Source organism: Ictidomys tridecemlineatus, chromosome 2, assembly GCF_052094955.1.
Source record: "Ictidomys tridecemlineatus isolate mIctTri1 chromosome 2, mIctTri1.hap1, whole genome shotgun sequence".
NCBI lineage: Eukaryota > Metazoa > Chordata > Mammalia > Rodentia > Sciuridae > Ictidomys > Ictidomys tridecemlineatus.
In genome coordinates, this window is record NC_135478.1 from 19,638,386 (window position 1) to 19,660,197 (window position 21,812).

General features: G+C 41.6%; 2 long non-coding RNA genes across 2 annotated transcripts; one reads left to right on the plus strand and one right to left on the minus strand.

Annotated features, from left to right (window-relative positions):
* Positions 1-378: 378 nt before the first annotated feature.
* On the plus strand, positions 379-7,969 carry LOC120891467 (uncharacterized). Its single transcript, XR_005735895.2, has 4 exons — positions 379-494; positions 1,770-1,967; positions 2,935-3,034; positions 7,617-7,969. It is a non-coding gene; the product is annotated as an uncharacterized LOC120891467 (long non-coding RNA).
* On the minus strand, positions 4,915-19,241 carry LOC120891468 (uncharacterized). The gene is made up of 4 exons (XR_013434314.1): positions 18,915-19,241; positions 18,413-18,595; positions 13,104-13,222; positions 4,915-6,152 (listed from the first exon to the last, which is right to left on the minus strand). It is a non-coding gene; the product is annotated as an uncharacterized LOC120891468 (long non-coding RNA).
* Between the last annotated feature and the right edge of the window lie 2,571 nt (positions 19,242-21,812).

The window sequence follows — 21,812 nt, forward strand, 5'->3', positions numbered from 1 at the left end:
GGCATCCCATGGTGGAAAAAAGCAGTATCCTAGCTTGGATTCTTCTTCCTGTTCTTATAAAGTCACTGATACCATCCTGGGGGGTGCCACACTCATGAATTTACCTAATCCTAATTACCTCCCAAAGGCCTTATTTCCAAATACACCATTGACTAATGAATTTGGGGGTAAAGTTTCCAACACATGAAATAGGGGGACACATTCTAGCGTTGGCAGCCAGGCCGTGGCCCAGTGAATCCCATAATCCTTTTTGTTTCAGGCAGTGAGGACTTGGTAAGTAGATGCATTCTTGAATTGAATTCATTGAAAAGCCACCACATTCCTGGCACAGCACTAAGCTCCCTGCAGGATCCCACATAAGTAAAATAGTCCAGCTGTTTGATTTCGAGGGCACACGCTGCACATGTTCCTACCACAGCACAAGTAACCATTGTGCAGAGCAGCAGAGGTGCAAAGACAAGAGAAGTTCAAAGTGTTAGAGGAGCTGCCTGCAGGTACTACACAGGGGCACATGGAGAGCTTCCAGGGAGAGAAAGGGTATTTATATTGAATTCTAAGGATGGGTGATTATTTTACAGGTGGGTGTAGAGGAGGATGTGGGAGGGTGAGGGTTGACACTTCAGGAGGGAGAAGTCAGGAGCAAAGATGTATGGGCTTCCATTGTAGCTATATGAAATAAGGTGAAATTTTACACACAGGTTGAATGAAAAATTGTTCAAGAGGACCTATGGTAGGATTCCATCTTACAAAAAATTTACAAAGAAAAACTGAACTGTAGCGATTGGGGACTCACAATGAGCAATCAGTGAATAAAGAAAACCCAGGCATCTGGATCATAAAGCCCAACAGAATAGTTTTAAGAGGGAGAGAAACATTGTGTCAAGATTGCACAGTGTTTATTCTCTAAAAATTCATTCAGCTTTATGGGTATGCTCTAGGCACTTTTATATTTTTAAAATTTACGATGGCTTGAAATGAGCTCTTCCTTTTTATGCTCTGCCAAAGATGTGATAGCTCCTGTGTCCCGTATCTCCTTGAAGGATCTGTCACCTTTGGACTTTAGTTCACTTGATTCCCTTGTGACCTTAGCTATCTGATGGTCCCAATTCAACTTGTGATTTTGTAGATCATCTGGATTTTCCCCTCCCCACTGCACAGTGAGGACTTTGCCTTCCTTCCAAAAGGATTTTCATGTTGCTGGGGTGGGAGTTGATGTCCACTTGTGGCTTTCTACATTGGAAGGGAAATTTTTATGTTTTAACTCACAATAAAAGAATTTTTTATTTTTAAAGAAGGGAAAACCCAACAGTATTGGTCAAAAAGTATGACTGGACAAAAAGGTACCTAAAGGATTGTGGGGGAAGTGAGGTTGAATGTGGGCCTGGAAGGCAGGGGACTTGGAATGTCAGGCTGGGGAATGTGGTTGAGTTTGGAAGGCCCTGGGAGCAGCTGTAGGTTTGTCAGCAGGAGAAGAAAGAGGGTAGGGAACACAGCCACCTGCTCAGGGGCAGGACAAGGGTCCAGCTGAGCCAACACAAAGGCCTGACAAAAAAGCAGCAGAAATGGGAGGGAAGGGAACAGATTTGAGCAGCAGAGACGGTTGATGGAGAGGACGAGTAAGAGCTTCAGTGATAAAAGCCTAAGAGAGTTGGTGGGGAACATGCCTTGGTATTGCCAGTGATGGTCGGGGCAACATCTACACCAATTTGGTGCCAGGATAAGGGTATCTACGAAGAGTTTTTTTTTTTTAATATTTATTTATTTTTTAGTTTTCGGCGGACACAACATCTTTGTTTATATGTGGTGCTGGGGATTGAACCTGGGCCGCACGCATGCCAGGCGAGCGCGCTACTGCTTGAGCCACATCCCCAGCCCCTACCAAGAGTTTTAAATGAGAAGAAATATTAGAACTCCCTCCCAGAGCTGCCAGGGATTAATTAAGAAAGCATGGAAGGACTCAGTAACAGGTAATGTTCTGCTTGGAAGGTGAGGAGCAGGTGCTACAAACAGGCTTTGTGTATAATTAGTTTATCCCTGGCATTCATATTTAATGTCCTGTCTTTTACTTTACAACCAATCAGAACCATTCAGTGGACTTCCGCCCACCGGCTGTTGCCAGCTATCTCCTCCTTTATCTATCACCTCTTTATGCCCCCGTGAGAACAATGAGTTTAGATCCATAGAGCCCTGCGGGAGGGGGGGACAGTCTTTTGTCCTATCAAGTTATCAACTCCCCACGCTCTCTTCTGGTAGATTCTACTCATGTTCTTCCTCTCATGCTGAAGTATAAGCAATAGCATTTTTGATTCTGTGATTTTAGAGATTCCCAACCCTAATCCTAAACCTCACTCCAGTGTTTTATATTTGATTTCTTTGAGTATCGAGTGCCTTAAAACTTATATCAAAAATGCAAGCCAAAACAATGTGGGAAGTTTCTAGAACTACACTGAATTAAATTCTTCAAAATACAAATGCAATAAGTAGAAATTTGCTGGGGGAGTGTTTTATTTTCAACATTCTGGGTTTGATTTGCAAAAAAAATGTGTTTCACTGCCCTGTGGCAGGGAACTGAAGAACATTCCTAACTGTGCTCTGAGGATTCCCAGGGCGCTAGTGTACTGGTGGTAATGGGGGTGGGGCCGTGGAAAATAATTCCACCCTTTGGTGAGTCTCAGGGAGGCATTGGCCAGGAAAATTTCACATGAGGACCAAATGGATCACTACAGGGAGCTGTAGGAATACAGGGTGGGAATATGGAGCAAAAATCATTGGGCATACATGGGTTTGTTGGTGAAGTTTGAATAGTTGGGGTCAGTGGTATCCTGGTCTGTCTCCTCCAAACCCCCATGCAGGTGCTAGGGAATGGAACAGGACCTTAAAAGCCCTGGACATACAACTTCCTTGACTGTTTTCTTCCAATCTTCTTTATGTCAGCACAGCAATCATGGCCTCCTCAGAAAATGAAGGACATATCCTGAGTCAACCTGTGGAATTTCAAAGGACCAGGACCTTCCCATGCTGCCCCTTGGAACTGGTAGAATTACCTTCCTTTATCATGTACCAGGCTTTTGTTTTCACTAGTCCTAAGGGTTAAATTTTTCCTTAAGATTTTTTTGATGAATAATTTATGTATACATTAATTGGTGCAAAGAGTGCTGATCTTCAATGTTCAAGGCACTGAGTTTTTGATATATGTGAAAATAAATGAAGATCTCCTAATGAAAATAAGCACAGAGTGTTTGTTCAGAGCTTGCTACAGCAAAGGGATCAGCACTAGCACTGGCCTTCAGCAGAGACCCCAAGGTGGGGCAGAAGAGTGGTAGAGTTTTAGGGTAGAAAAATGGGAAGGCTTCAAGTGGTGTTCTTTCCCTGATTGGAGGTTGTTGACGTGGGTTGCTGGAGTTGAGCTAACTAGAAGGCAGGTATCCTCTGTGGTTGCTTAGGGCAGTATATTTGGTTTTCTCCAGTTGGTCCTGAGACAGAAGGGTTGGAGCAAAACAGAGGGAAGCTAGCAGCCAGTGGGCAAGTCCTGACTGTTCTGGGCCATTTGCTTCAGAGATTGTGATTTGGCTTCCTTGGCTTTTTATGCAAGTCTGAATTCTATTATCTGTGGTCTGGCTATTGTCCATTTACATATTCAGTCTCTTTCATGTGTATATTTACATGTCACCATCACCCAGAGCAAAGTGAATTTTGGTTTGTGTGGTTTGAAGTTATTCATTTGGCGATTCTGAGCACGTAGAGTACAGAAAATGTTAAGAGATACTTCCTATGTACAGAAGCATTCAGGGAGGCGATTGTTCAACGTGCTAAGACAATACAATGCACTGCGTCCAGGAAAAAGTGCTTTCCAGATGTTTCTGCAAGATACAACCTTTCATTCTGTTATTTTTAAGCTTCTCTGATCTGAGGGAAGAAGAGAAAGTGAAGGGAAGAGAACAAAAAGTGGAGGGTGCTAAAAGAGAAGGGATCTCAGAATCCTAGTAGGAAGGGGTCCACAAATAGAAGGTCTAGAGATGCTGCCTAAAGCCCAGGAAAAGAAGTTTGGGGTCAGAGGGAAGAAGAGGAGCATTCAATGAAGGAACTTGAGGTGGGAGATTTCTCAGGGCCAAAGATGTGGCTGCCCCCACCATGCTTCTTCAGACTGCCTGCTTCTCTCCTGCTTCCAGGGAAATGGGATTCTGAGATGGCCACAAACGCTATCCAGGAAGAACAAAACAACAAAAATTTCCCAGCCTCCCTTGCGGTCAGGTAAGATCACATGACTACGTCCTGACCCGTGAGATCTGAGGAGAAGTGACCTGTGGAACTTCCAGGTGGCTCTCTTAGCTGCTAGAAGAGTCTCTCCTCTTCTCCTTTCCTACCAGAAGTTTGACATGGAATCTTGGACCATCTTTTTGAGGGCAACACCATAGGGATACTGGAAGAAAAAGACTGAAGAACTCTGGGTTCCTCCAGCCTGTCCTGGACTCCTATGTCCAGGTTGTTTGAGGAGACAGACGTAACTCCATCTTGAGTTGCTGTGACTTGGGCTCTCACACTCCATCGCTATTGTCTCGGATGCTGTCCTCTGTCCTTCTACTCAACTGGTCTGTCGTCTATAGCAGAATTTGGTGCTTTGCCTCCCAGTACTCCCCTTGGAATGTGCATGGAGACAAGACTGCTGGTCTGGTCCCTGAGGCATCTATTAGGAGCTGCCAAAGGGGAAACAAAGCAATCACAACAAAAGCCATGTGTGCCTCTTGGCTCTGGCTCCATGGCATCCACCAGCAAGCTGTTACAGTTGAGCCTCAGACTTCCCCACACTGGGATCCAATCTCCCTAAAGACTAATGGTCCAAGAGTACCATGAGGCTGGATTGGGGGTTTCACTGCTGTCCTTTCTTATACACAGCGTGACAGCTTTGAGGCTCAGGACAGGACACTTTTTTTTTTTTTTTGTTCCTGAATGGAAGCATCTGTGCTAAACATCATGGTTCTGCTCCAAATCCTCTTATAGTCATCAGCTGTGTTGATAATAATGTGGGTTTATTTCTTTTTCTTTCTTTCTTTCTTTTTCTTTTTCTGTCTCTCAACAAATTGACCCTGGGACAATTCATTCCAGGACACCTGGTGAGCCTCAAGGAGGCCCAGCTCCCAGCATGCCTAGCATTCGTAGAACAAGGACTCCTTACTTTTCTGGACGATTGCACAATTAAGTTAACATTCACAAAACTTCCTAAGATGTTCTGGACACAAGCCATTTACCCACCACGTTTCACTGTATCCCAGCCGGCCCTTCTATTGCTGCTCACTGGCGTTCTCCGATTCCTTGTCCTGGTTTGGGCAGAGGAGAGACCAAACAGGGGTCCTTTACTATTTTTCTCTTGCCTGATTAATGATTGCCAGACTTGCTGTTCTCAAGACAAGAAATCATTCCAACTGAATCGGCTTTGTGTTCCGAGCATTTGCCTTAAAGGATGCCAAATCCATTCTTGACCCTAATTTTATGAAATATGCTTCAATAATTTTCTACTTGGCGAATTAAAATGATGCCAGGACTGCTGCTTGACCCTCTCCTCCTCACTATAACTTGATTAAGAAGCATTCATGTATCTTCAAATAAATCATATATTTATTCCCAGGCTATTATCCTTGGGGTCACCCAAGGAGCTGCCGGGACCTGAGTCTAGTGCCAGAACTCCACTGAAAGGGACTAAGATGGACTGTGGGCTGAATTTTAAACTTAGAACATTCCCAACAAAAGAATCTTGGCTTCTCCTCCTCTCTCTCTCTCTCTCTCTCTCTCTCTCTCTCTCTCTCTCTCTCTCACACACACACACACACACACACACGCACACACAACTTGGTCACTAAGTATTCTTGTCCCTAACTTCCTCCCATGGAACTCATTCCCCCCACACCATTCTTTCATATCCTTTTTCCAGCATATTTGGCTAAGGAGCGGCTCCATTGAAGAGCCTTGGTGCTCCAGCGTTTGAGTGAGCAGGTTTATGTTTTTGTTTTGTTCTTTTGACTACCTTCCGGATGAATGCTTCTGACCTCGCTGTTGACCGTGAGACACACGCAGGCTCTCGCTTCCCTTCATTCTTCTTTGGGCACCGGGTCTCTCTGTGCTTCAGTGGCGACGGAAATCCCTCCTCGGAACACATCCTGTCAAAGACAAAGACCCAAAACATCCCAAACTGGAAGTGGGACTAGACGCTTGTTTCTTAACTGCCTATGTTAATCAAAATTTACACATTGTGATAGCACACGTCTTGTTAGCCATGGAGCCATGGCAGGGAAGGGAGTCTACTGCTCTGTGGTTAAGATAAAAATGTCCTGATTGGACTTCACATCTCTGACTGGAGGCCAAACCATGATCCACCTCTAGTTTTTCAAGGTGTCCAAATGAATGTATCAAAAAGCTGGTTCAGTTGCTGAGAGGACAACATCAGTTGTTTGACAACGATGTTCCTTGCTCTACACAATCCTTGCTCAGCTCCCTTGCCGAAGCCTCAGGGAGCTTACCTTCCTTTTCTTTTGGAAGGAGGGAAGTGAGGATCCATGATTTGCAATGTTGCAATGTTTTACAAATGGAAATTCCAAGATGGACTAAATGACAGGCTTTGCCAAACCGAATCTAAATCTTATAATGGAGGGACAGCAGATTAATCAAATATTAGGGACTATGGAGTTTTCCAGATCTGGTTCAGCCTCTGATATCACCTTAGAGAGTCCTTCAATTGCCATGAAGAGCTAACTCAGCTCTCATTCCTAGCATCAGACTTGTTGATTGATTTCTAAGGATTGAGACACTCGTGGAGAAACTGATTCAGCTGAGCATCCAATATAGCCATGATTCACAAATCTGAGTGGCGGTTTCTTGAGGGTACTAGAATGTACCCCTTCACCTTTTGTCTTTATAGTACTCCCAGGGTTTTTGCCTTCATGTTATCTTTCTCAAGATGATTTAGTCTTGATAGCGCCACCAGAAACAAGAGTGGTTCACGATATCCAAGTCCACGTCCATTCTATTGTGAGAGGCATTTTGGTGAAGGATCAGCTTCTACTTGCCTTTGACAGTTTCATTGATGCTTAAACCTGACACAGGTATTCCCACTCATAAGGAGGGAAGTAGGAAGAACTGAAATTTTTCTGTTCAAAAATCTGGAAAGAACTGGACAAAACCTGTTCCCAGTAGGTTTCCCAGTAGGCCCTTTAAATTGTTTGATTGTGTTTACTTCTAAAAGTAGAACATGACAGCTTGGGGTACAAAAGGTATGTCAGCAGCCCTTCGTGCCAAAGCTTTGAGCATCACAAAAGCTTGGGAAGCCAGGGAGGGAGGGAGGAAGGAAGGAAGGAAGAAATAAAAGCCAACCGAAAGTCAAAATAATGAAAAGTCAATGTCAGCAGTTCCTGTATGAGCAGGAATCAGACCTTTAGTTTACTGCCAGAAGGGGAATGTGGTCTTGGAGCCACTTAGTCGCCCAACTCCAAGCATCCTCTTTACCTGAGCATTGTGTGGATATATCTAAGGATCAGAATCTCTTAGTTAGTCTCCTCCCACTTAGTTAAGACTTGGCTGGAGAGCAACATTGCGTTAATCCTTTTTTCTTTTTTTTTTTTTTTTAGATGAGAAAACAAAACACAACATTGGCTGTTTAAAGAGTCTGTAAAGATGCTGTGAAATCAATGTTTATAGCAGCACAATTCACAGTAGCTAAACTGTGGAACCAACCTAGATGCCCTTCAATAGATGAATGGATAAAAAAAATGTGGCATATATACACAATGGAATATTACTCAGCAATAAAAGAGAATAAATCATGGCATTTACAGGTAAATGGATGGAGTTAGAGAAGATAATGCTAAGTGAAGTTAGCCAATCCCCCCAAAACAAATGCTGAATGTTTTCTCTGATATAAGGAGACTGATTCATAGTGGGGAAGAGAGGGGGAGCATGGGAGGAATAGACAAAGTCTAGATAGGGCAGAGGGGTGGGAGGGGAAGGGAGGGGGCATGGGGTTAGAAAGGATGGTGGAATGTGATGGACATTATTATCCAAAGTACACGTAGGAAGACACAAATTGGTGTGAATATACTTTGTATACAACCAGAGATATGAAAAATTGTGCTCTATATGTGTAATATTAATTGTAATGCATTCCACTATCATATATAAACAATTTAATTTAAAAAATAAATAAAAAAGATGCTGTGTAACATTAAAAATTAAATTACATAAATATGGATAATAAGAAGATACATTTGTACGGGTTTTTTCAGAAGACCTCAGGCTTGGGTTAGACTTCACTCTTTTGATCCTCATAACGGTTATGCAAGGCAGATGAAACAGACAGCTTTTATTAATCTCATTATGGAATCAAACAAAGGCTCCACAGGGTGTCCAGGATGACAGATCTTCCTGCTTCAACTCTGTGGCTCTCTGCAAGCCCTCAGCCGTGGCAGAAGAGAAGAAGGAAGACGCTCTGAATCAAGAATTCAGAGAAAGAGGATGAGACGTTGGCTATTGTGAGGTCTTAAATCAAGGGTCAATACCCTCGATGCAACTCAGAATTGTACTGGCCTCGCTATCCAAGGGACAAGTACAAAATGAGGCTGGTCGAGGAGGGTTAAGATGGAAAGGAGATTATCAGGATAATCTGAGGATTCCCAAGGAATTTGTGAGGCTGCATCCTGTGGTGCTAGGGCTTGGGTGAAGGGTCCCAAACTGCTTCCATGTGTCTTTGATGGTTTTATCGAGCTAGTGAGTGAAGAGAGCCTTAAACCCAGGTTTTTCTAGATTCCTTAGTTCAGTGCTCTTTCTACTTCAGTAAACAAAACAACATGTGTGCATTATGACAACTATGAACCACAGCAAAGTAAAACCATGAATCAGCCAGAGTCCAGTTCTGTGTGTACCTGACCCAAATCACCCAAATATGCTTGTAAAAAACAGGCCAGAAATGTTGGAAAGATCTGCATGGTGTGCCTGAGCCCCCTAGGATGAAGAGTCTCTGGTTGGGGGAATGGTCTGTTTCTTCTATGAAGAGAGAAGTGAAAGTGACGATCCCTGCCTGTTGGAGCCCAAACACAGCTTCCCCCAGGCAAACCCCACCATCTTTCTTCACCACTGAGCAGGGGTTCTCATGTGTCTTCCCCAGAACAGGATGAGTTCCTGGAGATGCTAACAGGAGTTGTCCAAAGGAAGACTTGGAGCCAGACTTGGTGCTGGGTTAAATGAAGGGTCACCAGGTGTTTTACTACAGACCATTCAGAGCTTTCATCGGATCAGGGTGAACTATGCTTTTCCAGGAGGAAGATTCAGGATGCAGGGATCTCCAGGATCCCCGCCCATGGGACTCCTGCCCTATGAGAAGGGTGTTTCCTAGAGTACATTTTGTGTGTCACATGATTCAGATCTTTTTTCTCCTGTATTCAGGTAAGGAAAGAAAATGGAGTCCTATTGTTTTCTAAAATTGGTCTAAACCTCCACTTCAGACCCTGTCTTATTGCATGGGAGGTGGGAGCAAAACTGATCACAATTAGTTAGGTCTAGTGTGATTAGATCCAGTCATTTAGTCAGTCTTTTTATATCTTTCAGGAGAAATACTCTTCTTATGCTTCTGCTTCTCCAAGGGATGTATCTTAAATACCTGTGCTGGAGGGAAAGGAATTCTAACATAGATGTGAGGGCTGTTGGTTCCTGGCTGAATTTATTACATGGATTTTAACAAAAGGATACTCTCTGACATGAATTTAGTTCATATATACTTTTTAAAAATTTTAAAAAACAAAACTTTTTATTATAAATACTCATTAGATTTATAGTTTTAATGATTTATATGTTCAGTTCAGTGGCATGAAACACATCACATTTTTGGGCAACCATTGCCACCATCTATCTTCAAAATATTTTCAGATTTGCAAAGGAACACTCTGTTCTCATTAAATAACTCCCAACTCCTCCCTCCCCTATCTCCCGGCAACCACCATTCTACTCCAAGATGACTACTGGACTTGGTTTCTCTTTCACTTAATAAAAGAGGCTCCACTACTGACCAAGGGGCTTGCTTCCACACCCGCAGGTCTTCTTGCACATAGATGATTAGAGTTTATTGTGGAGAAAGGTAACTGAAAATGGGGTTGGAGAAAGAAAAAAAAAAGTGGTGACAAACTGGATGGAGGCCTCCTATCCAGGGGTCTCAGCAGTCTTGCTATGGAGCCTCTTTGGCATCAAGATGAGCCATTTCCATGTTGCAGATCTGCCGGTGAGTTTCCCACTGTCTCTAGTGACAAGGCTTCTTAGTGTCTTTTTTAAAATAATTATTCTTTTTACATATACATGATAGTAGAATGTAATTTGACATATTATACATACATAGAGTATAACTTCCCATTCTTTTTTTTTTCTTTGTGGTGCTGGGCCTTGTGCATGCAAAGTAAGCACTCTATCAGCTGAGCTATATCCCCAGCTCCCAGCCCCATAACTTCCTATTCTTATGATTGAAAATGACATGGAGATTCATTAGTCATGTATTCATATATGAACATAGGAAAGTTATGTCCAATTCATTCTAGGGTCTTTCCTATTCCCATCTCCCCTCACTTCCCTTCATTCCCCTTTGTATAATCCAATTCTATTCTCTCCTCCCCCTTATTGTGTGTTATTAGCATCCGCATATCACAGAGAACATTTGTCCTTTGGTTTAGGGGGATTGGCTTATTTCACTTAGCATGGTAGTTTCCAGTTCCATCCATTTACCGACAAATGCCATAATTTCATTCTTCTCTATGGCTGAGTAATATACCATCATGTATATATGCCACATTTTCTTTATCCATTTATCTGTTGAAGGGCCTTTAGGTTGGTTCCATAGCTTAGCTATTGTGAATTGAGCTGCTATAAACAGTGACGTGGGCATAGTACTGTAGTATGCTAATTTTCTATGTTGATTTTTGGGTATATGCCAAGAAGTGGGATAACCAGATCAAGTGGTTATTCCATTCCAAGTTTTCCAAGGAATCTCCATACTGCTTTCCAGAGTGGTTATACCAATTTGTAGTCCCACCAGCAAAGTATCTCCTAGTGTGTTTTTTAAAATATGTTTTTAGTTGTCAATGGACTTTAATTATTTATATGTGGTGTTGAGAATCTAACCCAGTGCCTCACACATGTTAGGCAAGCACTCTACCACTAAGCCACAGTCCCAGCCCTCTCAGTGTTTTAATTGCTTAATGTCCTCAGTGAGCCTGCTTAGGGTGAGGATACTGTTTAGGGTCCTATATGCACCTTTCATGCTACCTTCCTACACCATTCCAGTCCTGGTATGACCTTGGATTCAAGTCTTCGCTCTGCAGGACTCTGCACTCTCAGGACTTGTCTGAGCCACCTTTATAGAAATAATTAACATACTATAAAATTCATCTATTTAAAGTGTACAACTCACATAGTTATAAAACCATAAAAATTATTCAATACTTGAATATTTTCATCATCCTAAGAAGAAACCCTATGTCCATTAGTAGTCATTCCCAATTCCCCCCTCACATCAGTCTCTGTTTTCTGTTCTCTTGGGTATATACCTAGAAGTGGAATTTCTAAGTCATATGGTAACTCTACGTTTAACACTTTGAGGATATATAAAACTGCTTCCCAAAGTGGTTGAACCATTTTGTAATTCTTTTTTTAAAATTTTTAAAAAACATTTATTATATTTTAGGTGTAGATGGATACAACACAATGCTTTTATTTTTATGTGGTGCTGAGGATCGAACCCAGGTCCTGCACGTGCTAGGGGAGTGCTCTACCACTGAAGCACAATCCCGGCCCTGCAATTCTTTACTGAAATAAATATGTAAGTTCTATGTAAGAGACAGAAATGGGTTCTACTGCTTCTTAGATATTAGCTAGCTTTTCTAGTTAGATTGAAATTCCCCCAATTTTATTCCTTAGAGCTAAGACATTGAGTGCCTTACGTTAAAAATACACTCATCTGATAGAAATAAAATATGGAGCCATTTCCAGTTTGAACATGTTTATCAGCTGGAGATAAGTGAATGGAATAGGGGTCAGGTAAATTCTGACAGGGAAGAATGGTCAGGAAAGGTCCAGGAGGTCTAGACTTGCTGGGGAAAGGTTGGCTTCAGAATAGATAAGAGTGGCAAAGGAAGAGAGGAGCAATAATCTAGAGAAGACTGTTCTGGAGAAAGTTATGCAAGAGAGTGCTGGACACATCTAACAATTTTTCCAGGATTGATACTCTTTTCTTTGTTAGAATAGAGTTAAATATGTATCCAAATGAAACCAGTCCTCTATGTGTGTGTGTGTGTGTGTGTGTGCACACGCACCCAGCACGTGCATGCACATGCAGGTGTGTGCCTGCGTGTTAGTGGGGAGCCAAGGGCTCCCACAGCTACACAAGCACTATACCAATGAGCTATGCCCCCAGACCACAATCCTAATTTACTGCAATTTTTGAAAAAGAGTAAACCCAATGGTATAGAGATACATGTTTAACAACTGACTGGAGGAAGGGCGCTATTTGTAGATTTGCTGATTTGTGTGGTGTAATTCCCCTTATCAGGCCCAACATCAAGCTCTTGGAGTGATGCTGTGGAACATGCCCTTGGGAAGAGTGATGCATAACTGGCTACCTCTAGGAAGTGGAGCTGCTTCTAGCCTAGCACTAGTGCAAGTCAAGGATCCAACCATCAGATGGGATCAGAGTGTGGCAGCTTATGCCAAGTTGGAAGGGCAAGACCAAGGGGTGCAAGAGGGAGGTAGAAGGAAAGGCCAATCACAGATGAGAAGACTAACTTGGCAAAGAAAGCCATGTGTACCCAGGGCTGGTCACCCACAGGTTCTGTAGATTGAAGCTTGGTGCAGCTCTGAGTTTTTCTTTTATAATGCAAACAGCCTTCAGGAACCTACTCCAAAGGCTGCTCCCAAGGTTCTGTTGCACTAAGATAATAGTGTGGGTCAGCCAGGATAAACTTTCTGCTGCTGTGAAGCACTGGATGAGGCTTGTCTGGACAGTCCTGACCTTCCAGAGGCGGAAGTGAAATCAAAGGGACAGGATAAATGGAGGCTTTTCCTTCTCTTTGGTGTGAGCCTACCTGGTATGAGAATAGTTTCCACCAAGAATTAGTTGCTTAGAGAAGAAGGTTCCGAGCAAATCTGGACCAGGTGTTCGCTCCATTTAGTCCCAGAGTCAAGAAAATCTATTTTCTGGGCACTGAAAAGAAGAAAGAGGAGAATTCTATTTAACGATCATCTTTTGAATTGTTTATTCTCATCCAAAAAATTAGGTTTTGTCTGTCTGTCCAAGCATCACTGGGCAATTGAAACTCATATCTGTAAGGAATTTCAGGATGATCTTGAGTCAAGGTACCCAGTGGGGAATTTTAAAGATAGATAACTTGTATGAAATCATGGGGCTGGGGTTGTGGCTCAGCGGTACAGCACTTGCGTCGCATGCATGAGGCCCTGGGTTTGATCCTCAGCACCACATAAAAATAAATAAATAAAAGTGAAGATATTTAAAAAAAAACTCTATTTGTTAAAAAGAAAGAAAGAAAGAAAAAGAAATCAAAGCCTTACCTTCACTAAGGTCTACAGACACTCGACACAGGCTGTAGAAAATGAGAAATTCAGTCCTTCAATCAGGAGAAGCAAGCACAAGGCCAAAGCATGTCAAATAACAAAGCTGATGAATTTTTTTCACAGAATTGAGGAGTGTTTTGGCAGAATTGTCCTGGTTGCTTAGGTGATGTGTAGACACAGTTTTCTGCTAACTTGATGGGATGATGATTATCCTTTTTTTTTCTTCCCACCTGCTAGATCCCAGGGGGAAAGAAATCTGTGCATTCTAATCTTTTCTTTACCAATAAAATAAAACCAAGGAGCTAATTTTAATAAATTATGAACATTCACTTATCCTCATGGGGAGAAGAGAAAGGTGGATTCTTTCTTCCAGAGAAGTCTCTTGATCCATCCAATCTATTAAAGAATAATTGAACCAGCAACAATCACTTCCATGAAGTATCTACTAATTACACTGCTCTATAAACAGTCTCTGCATTCAGAAGTGCCAGTGGCTAAAAATGGATCATTACATCACCAAGGGCGTTGTTAGAATTTCAACTACTCCCAGATTCAAAGGATCTAACCCTGAAAAATAGCTGATGCTTTGGTTTTCCTTTCCCAACAGTGCCCCAAATCTTACCTTGTACATTCTGAAACCTTTGCTTTACTCCAAATTCAAGTTCTTTGTCTTCTCCTGTGTTATGAAACTTGTAAGGGATCCCAAAATACACCATTTCTCTTAAATGATTCACACATTCTTTATCTTATTCAGCAAACTTCCAGACAGCTGACAGAACAAGCCCCCATAAACCAAGCCTGATATAGTCCATTCAAGACTCCATTTTTATCTTTCAAAAGAGGGAACTGGCTTATGTATGCATTAGGATTACGTTCAGCTGGAATAGAGACTGAAATATCAGTGGTGTAAATTAAGCAGAGATTATTTCAATCTCCCATAAGTGAAGCCTAGTAGTTAAGGGTGCAGGGCTAGTGCAGTAATGCCATGATCACCAAGAACCCAGGTTCCTTCCTTCTTGTTGCTCTGCCATTCTCCATACATGTCTTCCATCTCTCGGTCTAAGACAGTGCTTTAGCTCAAGAGATTGGGTCAACATTTCTGCCATCAGTCAAAAAGAACTTGTGGCCTCTTTGAAATGGGACCACCAGAGGCCACACTCAACACTCCTACTTCTATCCACTCCAGTGGATTATAATCCACTGGATAGCTGCAAGAGAGTCTGGGATATGAGATATATATATCTATTCACCTGCTAAAAATCATGGATTTTCTTACCATGGAGCAAAAAAAAAAAAAAAATAGAACAGAAATTGGCAGGAGCTGACTGTCACTACCACAAATTAGATTTCATTTTTAAATTGTGTCCTTAATATTCTAGGGTTTTAGTGTGTCATAAGGGGGTATTATGGATTTGGGTTGGGGAGAAGATGAAAATAAATGTACATAGGATTTCAGAAAACTTCTCAAAATCAAAGCATCTGGACCCACTTTTGAGATAAAATTGTGTCAGAACATTTCTGATAGGTGATTGTGGTCTGGATTTGGAGCTGCTGGAAGGGTGACTCCAAGGCCCCAGGAGTAGGAGTTCATCAATGGAGCCTTGGACTAGTCAAGAAGAGATTAGAATCTTGAACAAGGTACCAATTCTGGAAAATGACACACTGTGCTAGAGTTAGGCATGCTTTTGACATTTACATCATATGACACTGACTAAAGAAAGAGCAACTGACTGCTGGGGCCTAAAATGGGACTGAGAAGATGCTCTATTCTCTCTCACAGGATTGTGAGCCAGGTGGTAGAGTTTCTCAACCTTGGTACCATTGACACTCTGTGCCAGATCATTCTTCGTTGTGTACAACTGTAATGTGCATTGCAAGTGAATATCAGCATCCCTGGCCTCCACCCCCCAGATACCAATAGTATCTCTTCATTTGTGAAAAATGACAATGCCTCTAGACATTGCCAAATGTGCTCTGGGTTAGGATCTACATAATGGTTCTCTTTTTTGAAACTTGTTAATGGGTGTACAATTAGGTACCAAGCCTTTCATAACTTAGATGGGCTCCATATCAAAGACTTTAACATGTTCATGAACTTGAGTAAATAATCAATCCCACTTCTTTAGACTCTGGCCTGGGAAACAATTTATTGTAAGAGACTTTCTGCCCGAAGAGGTTCATTGTAAAATGGTTTTTAATAGAGAAAAATTGAAAAACAAGATTTTTCTGAAAAAACAGAAAATGTTGAATGATGGAGAAATAGGTAAGCCCACTAAAACGTGCTTATGTGTCCATAACAACTTGGGGAGATACGATGTAATGATAAGTGAGCAAACAAAAAACTATGTAGAGAAAAGGACAAGAAGGAAATGAACTAAAATGGAAGGCTCTGGGGAATATGATGAGAAGTGATTTTTTTTTTCTCCTTCTCCCTCCCCATTTTTTTGGGGTTGTTGTTTTCAAACTTTATGAGCTCAATATGAATGACTTGATATTAAACTGCAAAACAAAACTTCAAAATATTATTAAAAATACATTCCAGTGCTCAAGAGAGGAAAGCTATATGATCACAGTCCTTGTGAGCAGTGTCAGTCCCTGAGGATGCTCAGAGTTTTAAGAGCATTTCGATAAATTCCTGCTGTGGGGAGAGAGGCAGACACGGAGGTTCCTTTTTTGCACAGATTGCCTTGCTTGGTGTCAAGAGATCCAGTCACTCAGGCCGCCATCTTTTTTCTTCTTCTTCTCTCTTTTTGGTAGTACTAGGGATTGAACCTAGGGCCTTGTGCCTGCACCATAAGCACTCTACCAACTGAGCTGTATCCCAACCCAAGAGCTACCATCTTTTGAACCAGGAAACCCTTTCAAGGAAAAGGCTCTGATAGGCAGGGTGGAAAGAAGCCCAATCCCCTGTGGGAGGGCTTTACTAAGGCACTATCAATTAGGAGCCTTTGATTCTGGAGGGCAACAAACCCAGGCTGATCAGAGGAGACTATGTAAAAAACTTCCTAAGGACAGGCTGCAATCACATAGGCCTCTAATCCCAGCAGCTCAGGAGACTGAGGCAGGGGACTCACAAGTTCAAACTGAGCCTTAGCAAGGGGCAGAGACACCCAGCAAGTCAGTGAGACCCTGTGTCTAAATAAAATACAAAATAGGGCTGGGGATGTGGCTGGTTGAGTGCCCCTGAGTTCAAGGTAGCCTGTCACATTTGCAAATCCCTAAGGAAGTAGCTCTGCCATCTTTGAGAAGTCAAAAAGGAGAACTAGGCCATCAAACAAGTGGGGATCTCCAAGAGGGGAAGATCTGCTTCTCCAGGAAGCTTCAGCAGAGTGTTTCAGTGCATCTCCTCTCTACTTGAATGTCTCTGAAGGTGCTTCCACAGATAGGTGGGGAAACCTGTTAAAATTCAGGACTTCAATTCCTTCTCTAGCTCTCTCATTTAATCGTCTTGGGGGAGTCGATGGCTCAGGAATTTGTATTTAATTCTGGTAATCCTGAGTCATAATCTAGTTTTGTATCCATTGTTTTAGACACCACTGAAATAACTCACGCTCTAACTCTGAAATAACTCATAACAACAGGGGGGAGTTCCTAAAAAATTAAATGTAGAATTAACCATGTGATCCAGCAACTCCACTTTTCAGAGTCTTCTATCTGAACACTTATATTCATAGCAGCATTATTCACAATAACCAGGAAGTGGAAGCAACTCAGGCGATCATCAACAGATGAATAAATAAATGAAATGTGGCATATATTTATACATATACAGCCTTAAGAAGGAGGAAATTCTGACATATGCTATGTGTATGACTCTTAAGGACATTATATTAAGTGAAATAAACCAGTCACAAAAAAAGATAATTATTGTATGGTTCCATGTATGTGAGGTATCTAGAATAGGCAAATTCACAGAGACAACAAAAAACAGAATGGTGGGCCAGGGACTGGAAGGATGGAGGAATGGAGAGTTATTTTAGTGGGTATGGAGTTTCAGCTGGGGAAGATGAACCTTCCAGAGATGGATTCTGGTAATGGTTATGCAACAATGTGGACATACATTCCACTGAACTGTTTATGTAAAATAGTTAAAATGGTGAATTTTATGTTGTATACCTACATATTTTCCCACACATAGCCAAGTACCATCAGTAATTACCAAAACAACCATGAGATTCTTTCTGGCAAAGAAGTAAGTTGCATCATAGAAATTATAGCCACTGAAATAACTTTTGGGGGGAATGCAAAACACAGAGACAAAATCTTTAGAAAGTAAAATCGGTACAAAAACAAGCTTCTTTCTTTCTTTTTTTTTCCATATCAGGATTAATCTTCATAAAATAAACAGTGAAAAACAGGAAATGGAGACTAAAATAAATCTGTTTAAGGGAAAAAAAAATCATTCCTTAAACTTTACAAGTAGGTCCTTCTGGATCTTTAAATGTGTCTCTGAGTGTTTGTGGTTTAAAGACTTTTAAATACTATCCCATCTCTCCACTTCTGGCAATGAGTTTCCTTCCTATCTTATAAAAATACTTTTATTTGATGGCCAAATAGATTTGGTGACTCTGGTGGGTAGCCCCGCAGGGCCCTATTCCAGCTGTTAAAGTGGAGACAGGGCAGGAAGCTTGCGAGACAGTGTCTTAGAAGATACTGTGAGTTGGGGGAGGCGTTTATTAGGGGATTTGCAAAGGTGACAGGCTAACTTTAATGATATTGCCAATTATCATTTTCACGGAGGGTGAAACAAAAAAAGATCAACTTTAAATATAACATGTGTTATGTTTAGATTAGGCTAAAATGTAAAACCTTACTGGCTTACACAATGCAGAAGCTTATCTTTTCTTCATGTAGAAGAATGCAGAGGTAGAGAGTCCTGGACTGGTGTGGAGTCTATGAAGTTGTTGGGGACCAGGGCTGCTTCTGTCTTGTTGCTCTGCCATCCTCAGTTGGTGGTTCCATGTGATAATTTGACTATCGAAGCTTCAGCCATCAAGTCTATATTCTGGGGAAGAGCAGAGGGTGATGAGGCCAGCTCCTTCCAATAGCAGAAGTTACACAAGACATTCTCATTTATTTCATAGTAGCCAGAAAAGTCACTAAACTACAAGAGAAGCTAGCAAACGGGTCTTCATTCCAAGGAGCCGTTTGCCTAGCTAAGAAAAAGAAAGCCAATATTGGAGTAGCTGATTAGCAGTCTTTGCTCCTGGGAAGTTAGGGAAGAAGAAAGGAGGACCCTGTTAGTTCTGTAGCCCAGGTATTGCAAACCTTTTACCTGAGACTGTTCTAGACTCTCTGACCTCATCATCTTATTTAATACTTACAGCTTTCCTGGCTTTGTGTTATCATTTCCACTTGACAGACAAAGGTCCTGGGATTCCAAGAGTTGTCATTTTATCCAAAACAATCCCATAAACCGTGCTGCCAGCCTCATAATTCTTTGGGATTGTTCCTGCGTAGTCCAAAAGCTCCTCCCTCTGTGGTACCAGGAGGTGGAAAGTAGATTCGGCTGTGTTGGTGTTATTTTAGGACTCTCAGCTCGACACGGTCACCTCTAGACAAATCTTCTTGACACCTAACCCTGCCATGAAGCAGCCCAGGAACCCATCATGGACACTATGCACGCAGGAGCCTTGAGCACCTAGGCTGTCCTGTGGCTTGCTTGCCTTTTGAACTGAAAGCTAGCATTCTGCTTCTGCTAAAATGTGTGTGTGTGTGTGTGTGTGTGTGTGTGTGTGTATGTGTGTGTGTGTGTTGTGTATTGCAGGCCCAGAGGTCCAAAGAGAAGAAGGAGAATTAACCACAGAACTGGATCTTCTCTCCGACACCCAGTATGGAAGGGAGGGTGTTCGGAGGAAATGCCTGAAACCAAGAAAGCTCAGAAGGCCCCTTTAACTGACTCTACTCTCTTAAGGATTATAATGGTTTCCTTTCATACTTTCCCATAACCTTCTTGAGCGATTAGGACATTTAATGTTTAAGTTGATGAGGAGGAGGTATTCACCAAGAAGATTAACTTTTAAGGCAGAGACTGGTGGCCTGATTTTGTTCCTGCCTGAGAGCTCTTCCCTGCGTCCGCAGCACTTGGAGGGTTTCTCCTTAGGGAGCTGGTTGGTGCAGCCTGGCAGATCTGAAATAAACACAGATGTTTCTGCATTGCTGTACGAGAATAACAGAGATTTCTGAATTCCAGGGCAAGGTCATTCTGTGGGGGTTTGGGGCTGACATCCTTAGAGGCATGCCTCTTGTGACAGAGGACAAAATCCTGGTCACTCTCTCTCTCTTTTTTAGGGGGGTATCAAGGATTGAACTCAGAGGCACTCAACCACTGAGCCACATCCCAGCCATATTTTGTATTTTATTTAGAGACAGGGTCTGAGCTGCTTAGCATCTCACTGTTAGATGAGGCTGGTTTGAACCCGAGATCCTCCTGCCTCAGCCTCTCAAGCTGCTGAACCCCTTCTCTTGATAGATGTCCTTTCTTCCAAGAGCTATACCTTTCACTGTCCTGCCTTTGGACTACTATGTAGAATATTCTGCAAAACCCTTAATTTCTACTTTAAAGTATCATTTCAACAAAAAACAGAAAAGTAAATGCTTGTTTATTATAAAATGTTTAGAAAATAGGGATAATGAAAAATAAGAAACATTTCCTATTACTCTATTTCCCAGAAATAACCAGCTAGTGCTTCCTATATTTTCTAAGGTCATATACGTATATGTATCTGTATACATAATACACACATACATACATGTGTGCATACATGTTATTTCTGTACATTTGTATTTAAAAGCAAAGGTGAAGTCAAACTATTTCATAACCAGCTTTTTGTCACTTAGTGATATGTCAGTCATCTTTCTGTGACAATAGAATCTGCAATATTGTTCTTAATGGCTGAAGATATTCTATTACCCCATTATTTAAAAAAAATCCCCTGTTGATGCACACTGAAACTAGGTTATTGCTGTATCTTTTAAAATATTATTATTATAAATGAGATCTTAGGGCACATCATTGAGTATTTTCTTAGAATAAACTCCTAGAAGAAGAATACTGAGCAAATACTTTGCGAACTTTTGAGAATTTTTGAAATATACGGTCAAATGGGCCTGTAGAAAAGTCGTAATAATGTACATGCTCAGCCACCATATAGGAAGGGGAATTCCCTAAATTCTAGTTTATATTTGACACTAGGTTTTTCCTTAAAATTCTGAAAACTCAATGATATGCTGTAATCTTTTGGGACAGACCCATAATTACAGATCTGTCCTGTACAGAGAGCTTTCCTTCCATAAAGACTCCATCTGAGATCTCACGAACAAAGGTTGCCCAAAAAAAAGGAGCCAAATTAGAACCAAATTCAGATGTCTGTTTCAGCATATCCTCTCATTTCCATCAGCCTCTGAACACATTCTGCCAAATAACTCTGTTATTTGTGACCTGGGCTGGCATTGGTGCTGACCTACATAGAGAATACTTTTTATCTCATTACCAGCCTTCTGAACCATCTGGTCCTGGCTAAACAGGTTACCCACGCAGTTGGAACCTTCATCACTCAGCTAGCTTTCTTCTCACCAGTTTCCCAATAAAAATATTTCCTACCTTGCTCTTTACACCAAAAAGAAGGGATGGCTATCTTTTTTAACTTGATAGCCAAGTCACTTATTTTTTAAGTCTTGACCATCCTACAGATTCTACGGTGGATTTCTGAAAGCTCTGGGAAAGAGTCGAAAGAGAGAGAAGGGGAGAAAGATCATAAAGACTTGGGCCTGACCGGTTGCCTCTTTATGCTATCAAGCTTATTTAAATATTTAAAATATTTGTGGTTGGGGGGAAAGGCCAGTTATGTTCAAAAATGAGATTCCGCTCTTGGTGACAATTTTTTTTTTCTTCCTCCAAATTCCTAGGATCGAAACAGATTGTTCTTCCAAGATTGGGAGCTATTTTTATCTGCAACAATATGGATGCACACACCTGCCTGTCTGTATATCTATGCGCTTAGACACTTGGATTCATTAATCAGAGGGTCTGTCTATGAAATGCTGATCAGTGCCTTAGCATGCATGTGGAAGTGTATTCTGTGAAGTGTGGGACTATTTTTCCTTTAGTTATTCATTTTTTTCTTGTATGATATTTTGGGATATTAAAGTCAGTCATGTGAAACAAATTAGGCCTATTTTGGGAAACTTCCATCATTAATTGTGTTGGGTTGTTATGGTCT